The 10,821-nt window shown below is 32.3% G+C and overlaps 1 non-coding gene across 1 annotated transcript; it reads right to left on the reverse strand.

Moving 5' to 3' along the window:
• Positions 1–5,090: 5,090 nt before the first annotated feature.
• Positions 5,091–5,182, reverse strand: Trnai-uau. The gene is given in 2 exon segments: positions 5,091–5,126; positions 5,145–5,182. It is a non-coding gene; the product is annotated as a tRNA-Ile (tRNA).
• Between the last annotated feature and the right edge of the window lie 5,639 nt (positions 5,183–10,821).

Here is a 10,821-nt window from a genome sequence, read left to right on the forward strand (position 1 = left end):
TACGAAAAAATTTAGTAGGGTAGTAGCCCTAGCTAGTCACTTACCCGTAGTCTCACACTGTTAGTTTACAATAATTGTATTTGCTTGCAAACGAAAAAAAAAAACGACTTCAGTTACATCGACAAGCAATACAATGTAGGTAGATGAAAAAATAGGCAAGTAAATACGCGTTATCAAAGATTACTCAAAAAGTTGTTATCAAATCTCGATGAAATATAAGTATGACCACATGGTAAACATCAGCTTTCGATTAAATTCACAATCATTAAAATCGGTACACCCAGTAAAAAGTTATGCGGTATAATACAACGTTCGTCGACGAAAAAGTAATCAAGTAAAAATGCTTTATTCGATATAAGTCGAAAAGTAGCTAAATTTAAGTGGAACCAAATACCTCACACCACTTTTGGATTAAATTTTTTTTGTCGAAATCGATCCATCCAGTGAAAAGTTCAGAAGTAACATTACATTCATCATCACATTTAAAAAAAAAACAGTCGAATTGAGAACCTCCTCCTTTTTTGGAAGGCGGTTAACAACACCAAGCTGTAACTAACTTTTGGTAAAAACTTTTTATAAACTAATTTCTACTTTTTATTTTAGTAAATTGTACGAACTCAGTTAAAACATGCAGATTTGAGTAGTATTGGTATATTTTTTATCGTTATAAATGAGAAAAACATTCGATACTGTACTGGACACACGATACTTGACAACGCTCTATAAAAATATTTTAAATTTATTCATGAACTGCTTCTGTGAGTGGCGAAAGCGGAGCAATTCGTGATCTTAGTTTATAACAAAGTCAATGTTAAAACCCGGTCATTGTATATTTTCAAGTACCTATCTACTAATTAAGTGAAATTATGAGTTAATAATTGTGGAAGATCTTACTTTGTTGAAGATAAAATTGACTTAGTAGAGTCACAACAACTACTTTGATTTTGAATATAGTTTCATAAAATGAAATACTCGTATATACACATATAAGTAATCCTGTTATGAGGCAGTTTTTATTTGTTTACAACGTCGGGTGACCTTATGTCCTGTTGTTAAGCGCGTGGCGGTGCTGGTGGTCTTCCTCGGTACTCTATGAAGCGGTTTAATTATATATCATTAGCATTAAATATTTAAGAAATAATTAGGTACTGAAGAATCAAGACAAATAGATTAACACTAAAAAACAATTCCATCGTTCTAAAGGTACGTAGTAACACGAGAAACATATTAATTAAAATTAATGAAAATCATTCCTTCAGTGCAGTGGTTCTTAGCCTTGTAATGTTTTACTAATGACGGACCATTTATCTAAATATATACTTTTGTCACGGACCAACAGCTGTTTTTGGGGGTAAATTTGGAGTACTTACCCATGTGACACGCACTCACTCTGCACGTCGCTTTCGCGGACTACTTCGGAGGTTCAACGGAGCACCAATAGTCCTCGGCTTTGACCTTTCCCTCCCCCAGAACTATCCCACAAACAGCAAGAAAGGGACAATTGCAGCTAAAAGGTAGATACCTGCAGGTGCTAACATGGCTGCTAACCTATGTTCTCGTTTTTTTGAAAATATGCGTATATTTTTTTCATAAGTGTCTAAAAATGTACAAAAAATTAGGCAATATTTCTAGTTTTTGAAATCTACTACTTCCTATTATAATAAAAATATGAAAAAAAAACCAAGACAATAGGGGTATGTTCATGGCAGTAAAAGGTTTTATGTTACAAAAATATTTGATCTAGTGTCATTCCAGGGAGAAAACAGTCGACTACGTTTGTATGGAGAAAGAGCGCGTATCCTTTCCTCTTAAGAACCCCTATTTTAGTGCACTTAATGTCAAGAACACGGTTCTGTCCGTTATCTATACCAGTTAAATAATATTTACCTACATATATTAAATTGTAAGTAGATGCGCCACGCGGTTTCTCCTGAGTAATTTTCAACCCTGTCTAACTGCTGCGATAAAAAATAGTCTATTAATTCTGGACCTCTAACATTTACTCTATCTTAGCACGAAATATATTCCAGTTAGTTTGCTACAATTGATTGTTCAGAAATGGTTATGAAACCATTCGTTGATATTTTTAAGATTATTTATTTTTAGCGTTTTTATGTAATAATATGGATAGATTTAATAAAAGACTAGAACAAACAGGTATAAACGACATACGTATAAGATAATATCAACACTTAAAACGATGGGTATATAAGTACATATTCTTTTTATAAAATGTTTGTAAAATTGAAATGAAAATGTTGAAATTAAAATGTTCTTAACATCAAATGAAGAGTTTGTAATATTTCTATAGCAAAATGAAAGACGAACATGTTTAAAGTATTTTAACCCGATGAATTATTAATGTAAGGTAGCTATAAAAAAATATTTGAAAAGTTGCGGAGTTAGGAAGTTAAGTTATAGCGTGAGTAGAAACCGTACGATATGTTATTGTCAAAGTAAGTCTATGCTTTGTAGTCTACATTATTGCTGATCAATTGATATCTCTACGAGTCTTTATCTTTATTGCTTTCTAGCTTTGTTCTGTTTGCTTTCTACTTTATATCAATTGTTAATCTAATATTTGTATCATTGTTACTATAAATAACCTTTTTATATAAATATACTGACGCATCAATGTGTGACTTACACATAGCTAAACTTTCATCTATTTCGTAAGTTTTGCTTAATTGTGTAGTCACAATCTATTGAACCGTGCATCTATACACGTGACCACAAATAGCATCTCATACGTGGAAGCTAAAAAAATTAATAGGCTTTGATTGGACTTAGTGTTGTTCGCGCACGGTCAGCGATTTACATTCCTCACGATTCCTTAGGGTCGGTATGGCGGGTCGGGTCGACCGACCTAAAAAAAATAGGTCACAAAAACTAAAGAATCCTAAGAATTTCTGCAAATCTAGAGATATTATTAAATGGATCTGTAAAGTCGATTGGGAGAAAAGTAACACGAGTTTCCATGTCATAAAGGACCGTTCTATTTTTGTAATCAGATGAGGGCAAAAGTAAACAAATGGCTCGAGGTGGTGCAGCGCGGCGCAGTGAGCAGGCAGGCGGAGTGCGATGCGCGGGCGCGGGCGAGCGGAGGGTCGGGCAGGTCAGGAGCATGAGGTCGAGCGCCGTGCACCGAGTAGATTAGTTACTAATGTCGTGCTTGTGCACCCTCTGACTACCGAATGAACTACATTATGCTGTAACGACAGCGGTCACGGTTATATATAATTAAGATAATGTTTCTGTTTGTTTTTAACTTTAATTGTATTTAGTAAACATTTAATGACTTCATATCACAATAATTTATCAGAAAAAGTGCTACAAACTTAAATAGCTTTTAATAGTAATTTAATTCTCATGTTATTTTTTTTTCTATAGATATTCTCGAGACTAGAGAGAATTGGTGGAGAATGCAGTGTAGTAGAAATTCGTGGCTATCTAATTGTTATTTTACTTTTAAGCAATGTGTTTTTTTTAAATCAGGCTTTTGATAAAGCGTTTTATAGTTTATGTATAAACAGAAGATCCAAAATTTCCTAGGTTTGTCTTATTCGATCACTTTTAAAAAGGTCTACCTGTCTGATAATTTAAAACAAGATTACATAGAAACCTAAACCTAACCGAACCTAACCCTAGTGGGGTGGGTGTTGGAGCTCCAGAAACATACACAAAGTCTTATAATAGATGTTAGTTATGACGCCATTTGAGATCAGTTAGTTCAAAGAAATATTTTAACATCTTGTTATTGCAAAATATTTCTACCTGATGTAAAAATATTTCTTTACCAGTTTTTACCATATTTATACAGTGCCACGCACAAATAAATAAAGAAACAACTTCAATCCATCATCATCCCACAGCTGGGCATAGGCCTCAGGACCAAATTATAGATGCTTATTGATATGATGACTTTGATAAAAATTTATTCAGTAGTTTCGAAATTACATACCGATAACAGCGCCATCTACCGGGTCCAATTGAGATAAAAAAACTATCCTATCTCCAAAGTTAGACCAAATTACAGAAGCTTACAAAATTTGATAAAAATTGGTTCAGTAGTTTCGGAGTTACATAATGATAGCAGCGCCACCTATCGGGTCCAATTGAGATAAAAACTATCCTATCTCCAAAGTTAGGCCAAATTACAGAAGCTTACAAAATTTGATATAAATTGGTTCAGTAGTTTCGGAGTTACATACCCATAGCAGCGCCACCTACCGGATCCAATTGAGATAAAAACTACCATATCTTCCAAGTCAGATCAAATTACAGATATTTACAAAACGTGATAAAAATTGGTTCAATAGTTTCGGAGTTACATGTTGATAGCAGCGTCACCTACCGGGTTCGATTGAGTTAAAAACTACCCTATCTTCCAAGTTGGAACAAATTATAGACGCATACAAAATTTTATAAAAATTGGTTTAGTGGTTTCGGAGCTACATACATTTAAAATTTTTATTGTTAATGCCCACCCCCCACAATCCTTATTGGGGATGAGTTATAATAAAATCCGCTCATTGATCATTTCTACATCACATATAGGAGATTCGTTCGATAATTATCGTGATGAGTCAATATATAGGTGGGAATCTCTATATAGAATAAAAAATAATTAAATATGGGTATGAATAATATATTAATAATGTTATAAAAAAATCTTAATAAACTTAGTGTGAGATTTAATATGTACAATTATGATAATGAATGACAGCCAAACGTAACATTCGCAACATATTGTGTGATGAAATCAAAGTTCAACATGCGACGTCACTAGTTCGAACGTTGTACTGACGTAGTACCTAATAAGCATAACTGATAATAAGAATTATGTTAAAATATTTTAATTAAATTATCGATGTGATGTAGTCACGCGTAATAGCTAATATAAAATAATAATGATACTCATAACATTAATAGTTTTTCTAAAGTAATTTAGAAGTTAGTTTAAAAAAAAATACAAAAAAAAAAAACAATATATCTATATATTTTGGGTAATTTTATAATTATTTACTCAATACATTTATATTTTATGTATAATTACATAAATTGTTTGTATACGAATATACAAAAAAATATGCTCCAGGTGAGGCTCGAACTCACAACCCCGGCATTGCTCACGAATACTGACGTATAAGTACCGTGCGCTAACCAATTGCGCCACTGGAGCGATGAACGGATGAACGAAATTATGTAACGCGTACCACTCGGCTCTTCCCGCCCCCGCGCCCACCGTATCATTCTCACTACTGCTCTATCTATCTATCTTTATTAAAGAAGTTAGTTAAGGACTTGGTCATGCATTGTGTTAATTTAATTTAGTGTTCAAGAAGTTTTCAAATGACTGCCAGTTAAATACGGATTTATGTTTTTGATACTTCTTTTGACATTAGACGTTGTATTTCGTATTTGTTTCTTAATGAAATAAAAAATTAGCTTTAATTTAACTACTTCGTATTATTATAATTTTTCGGCTGTGTCACTAATAAGTTATTGCATTATTTTGTTCTTATATTATAGTGTATAAAATAATAGTGAAAGGAAATGATTTACAAATAAATTTGTTTTGAAAATATTTAGTTTAAGTTTACAGTCATCGATTACTTTTAAAGAAGACGTTGTAGAGACCTGTAATGGTACATTACCTAAATAAATTTATCACACGTAATCTTATGTACGCAACATTGTGTCACTGCGTTTTAATTTTTTTATTAGTTATAATAACATTTCACCAAAATACGGTTTCGATTGCTTGTATAAAAAATAAATGACTGACTTTAAGTTTATTATTAACTAGCTGTGCCCGCGATTTCGTCCACGTGGGATTTAATAAATAGTTATTGTTCAGTTTGCAGAGTTATAAAATAAATAAATTTCCAAAATAAAAGTAGCCTAAGTTACTTATTACTACATCAGCTACCAATACAATACAATACCAATGAAAGTCCTGTCAAAATCTATCCAGCCGTTTCAGAGATTAGACGGAACAAAAAACAGACAGACAGACAAAAATTGTAAAAAATGTCATTTTGGTATATGGACCGTAGTGTATACATTCATTCATATGCATTTAGTAAAAAGTGGTTCTTTTAATATTACAAACAGACACTACAATTTTATTTGTTTGTATAGAACTATAGATGTGTAGATATGTTGTAATGCTTCTAAAGATTTAAGTATCTACCTTTCGGAACATTACATTATACTATGTCAGTATTATGGCGGCAAAGATGTATTTGAAATATTTATAAATAAATGTTTTAATCAAAAAGAAAATACTTGGAAACTAAGTACATTTTTATCGTATAATAGAAGGTAATAGGTATGTTTAATTTCCAATCAATTCTATTGCGGCTTTATTAAAGAAAGTCAATGTTTTATAAGATTTAGTAAAATATTTTGTTTTTAATACGCATACTTTTACCCAACTAGCCTCGGTGTCAAAAGTGGCCAATACAAAACTTATACGAATTTACATTCCGTCCGTGTGTGGTTATTTAAAAAACTTCAATATAAATAGGCAGTTACTTAAATTTTTTGTGGAATTTGTTTAAAAGAGTTATTATAAAAATAACCAAAATGAAAAAAAAGGTAAAAGAAAGGTCTCATGTACTAAACGTATGTTTCCAACTCTTCATTACACCGCTCTACCTGTGCTAATGCTCTACCCTATTTACTTATGTTTTGTTAAACATAACGGTGTTACGAAAAACTTCTATTTCAATTTTTATTTCATGTCTCTTAATTCCACATTAACTAATTTATTAATTTTTTTTGGTAAAAAATATTACACGCGAAAAGTACTTATTATATTAATATTAAAAGAAATAACTATTTGAGATGCGCATTATCTGTATTTAAAAGATATTAAAATGTTACATTATAAACGTATTTATTCTCTAAGTAAACTCTATATTGTTTCGTGTACTAGGTACCACACGTCCATACATTGGCTGGAGAGCTTAGTGTTTTGAACCTCATGTGGCTTGAACAGCGAGCAGTCCGAACAAACTCGTAGCTCGAGGGCTTTCGATTAGCGCGCAGCAAATGATATGTTAATGACCGATCGAGGAATATACTTTATTGTTCGCTGCTCCTTACTCGTACTCTGCCATCGGCATTGCATTACAGCCACTACCACGTACTACTTATCTATATTAAGTGTGCATTGCAAGAAGGGATACGTTTTCTATTGTAATAATTACGTAATGTTATGCTTTATTTCAACTCAACCCAACTTAAGCGATTATAAGTTTATAGAGAAAATGCCATTCACAATTTTAACAAGCTGTCATATTTAAATACACCTGTACCGGACTGCTAGTCAGCGTTCACGAACTAAATCTAGGACAAATACCTTTTTCACAAAATGCGCTACAACTAGCAACCGATTGGTACGTAAATAAGTTGTACCTACTCGGATTTAGGATTTGTTAATTGATTAATTACTGTTATATGTATTATACCGCAATATTATCTTTAAGCTTGTCGATTATACGTGACTAATTAATATATATTGGGGTTTCTTCAAAAAAATATATAAAGTAAAAAATAAAAATAAAAAGAGTTCATATAATAGAAAAATAAATAGAGTATTCATATAATTTACAATTTTCTTAATTATTCAAAAAAGAATATGTTAATTATAAAATGTGCATATTTATTGTGGCGTTTATTAATGTTACTTTTCATGTATATTTTGCCTCAATTTATAATGCTTTAACGGCACTGACTGGAAATATCGGATGGCGGCAAACTGACTGATCGATCCGATTGAGCAGGACAATTGCCCTTAATGAGAGTAATTAACACGACGCGATCTGTCGACGTCGATAACGGCCCGCCGCTGCGCCCGCGCTGCGCAACCGATGCCGACACCACAATGTGCGCCTAAATCAACCTACACACTCGCTTTAATTAGAAAATAAATCTGATACATGTTTTAAGAAGCTCATAAAATTGAAAATAACCCAGGGGCTTTGCACAGGGGCCCAGGGAAATTGCACAAATATTTAATATGGCAAAACATTTACTTTTTGGATATATACCTACACACAGAAGTAATCTGATGTTGCAAGATTTAATTCTAACAATTGATTTACGGATAAAGTAAGCTAGTTGATGCAGGTAAAGAATTGTTCAATTTATCACATTCCACGTGGATGGATTTCATGAGAAACAAGTTTGTGAGAAAATATTACCTCTTCACAAAAATGATAATAATAATATATTAATACGTAATGTTGTTTGATATTACTGCACGTCGTACACACCTTTATTTTGTTATACTTTTCAACGTAGATAGATCAAGGTTATGGTAAACGTTTATCTATATGGGTACAGTAAATCAAGAACAAATTTATCGATAAAATGGTATTAAGCTAATAGTGAGACTTGTCGGTCTGCTTGTTTAAGATATTTTCACAGATCCCTATGTAAACGTAAATACTTGAATAAATATTACCTACTTATCTCATCCGAATTTTTCAAGGTTGATGCTATCTCTAAATGTTTAATAAAAATCATTTATAGGTATAGTGAGTTACGTTACGTCATGTAAATAATTTTTAAGTTGTATTTTTTGATTTTATTTTATCGAAACAAACTTTGTTCTTAATTCTAATATCTATTACAATGGACCACTACGTTAGAAAATTAAACTTCATATTTATAGAGGTAAACAAATTGATTGCTATCGGTAACTAACGACGATTTTAGGAATTACATTTTTAATTCTCTTCTTTAATATTCTGGGGTCTCTATCAGTTAAATGTTAAACATAAAATGCATATTTTATGTTTAAAATTATATTTATATAAGCGATTAACTTAATTGCAAATATATACAATAATAAGGGGGTCTTCGAATCCTAACTGTGTTTCTTCAAATGGGGGGTTCTGTTGGTGTTATAAATCAAGTTTCGCGTGAAAAAAAATTCCTAACCAAATTTTAAGTTTGACTTTGTTTGAACAGAGGAGCTACTTAGATAGACTCGCTACGTGATGCGTTTCGTGAGTGCGTAAGCACGGTTATATTATAATGTAAAGAATTCGTTTCCATATGCGGTTATCTATTATTTCACTTTATCGATGTTTTTAAGGTTAGAAAAATAGTATTTGGCGGTTATGCAGAAGTGCGTTGGCAGAGATTACATATTTAGATTACATAATTAAGTTTTATGCCAATTTTGCATAGTATTACTACGTACATACATATGTTTATATTGCACTGAGTCGAACACGTGACTGGTGCATTATGGCATTTTTAGTGTCGAAGTCACGTGTGCTGATCCAGATATTTTTTGATTAAACATGATATAATAATGTTGAAACAAAAAAAATCAATGTCATAATCTTAGTCTCGAATTTCATACGCGCAACTAAAACAAGTAGCATAAAACTATGAATGAATATAATAATGTACGAGAATAAATTATAATTTTTACTTCAATATTTATTAACGCTATAATAGTACATTTCTTTATTAAACATGTTATATAAACGTATAATTTGTAAATTTAAATTGAAATAAGCTCAGTATAATCAATTTAATAAAATACATACTTTTTCTTGAATTTGTATACCTTTATTCTGCTGCGGATATCGCTAATGTCATAATGAATCGTTTAAAAAAACAACACCAAGAAATCGTTTTTCAATAAGCATAAAGGAATTCCTCAAGCAGCGATGAATGGCATGGACTCCGGGCATCATTCTTGTGCGAGCCTGCCGAACGTTTTGTTTGATTGTGTATGTGTACTTAATGAAAAAGCGCGCTTACTCTCAGGTGCACACCTGTTAAGGCGTCGAGGCCGTGGGATTACAGCGGCAGGTAGAGATGTGCAAAACCTTCGTCTCTCTCGCCTTAACTATTGAGAGTAAAGTTACAAATCCGCACAATTGAATCTTTACTCGTTTTGTAATATGTCATTTACCATTTTTTGATTTTATTTGTTTTATTAGTCAAGTTTTATAACTTTTTGTTTCTTAAATAAAATAACTGAAATTGAAATACTTTATATGTTTCTGTTTACTTTAATGTTGTGGGTGTGATATTATTATATGTTATAATAATGGAGTTAAGTATAAAAAAGTTAATAACATAAAGTTCCTAATAGAGGTAGGTAAGCTTTTTATTTTTGGAATTATTGTTTTTCTTATTCGTTTAAATTATTGTATAATAAAAATCTAACTAAAAGAAAAAAAAAAAACGATATATTAAATAAGTTGTTCTATTATAATCTCGTATAGTACGTACCCAGTTTAAAACGTTGACATAATTCTCGTGGTCTCACCGTGCGGTTAACATAAAGAAAGCTCGTAACGTTCTTTCTACATGTGGGCAGAGAGCCTACTCAGATATTTACTTTCCGTGTTTCAATTTTTGCCCATATCAGGTAATGGTGGTGTGCCGCCGCATGTGTAAAGATTCAGATATGCAAAGAACGTGCAGATCGGTGCGGTGAACGTGCACGTCTCGAGTGCAACCGCGCCGTAGGCGTGAACACCGCGCACCGCCGCTCGCGTTCACAGATTTACGAGTATGCAGGCATCTTGTCTCCGCTACCTGCACTTTAAAAATTGTAATGGATACTACTATCTCACCTCACAGATATTTTAAGTTTCACTATACATATCCACAACTCACGGTCACGAATTCACGGTCGAGCGCCCTTTTTTAATTAATATTTTACCTATTTCATTATCTATTCGAAGCGTAGCTATGTTTGCTCGCTCAAACTATTCGAGATATCAGATGTCTATGTGTGATTTGGTGCGTTGTTGATGTTATCCTTGATCTACAGTGTTG

This window comes from Melitaea cinxia, chromosome 3, assembly GCF_905220565.1.
Source record: "Melitaea cinxia chromosome 3, ilMelCinx1.1, whole genome shotgun sequence".
Lineage (NCBI taxonomy): Eukaryota > Metazoa > Arthropoda > Insecta > Lepidoptera > Nymphalidae > Melitaea > Melitaea cinxia.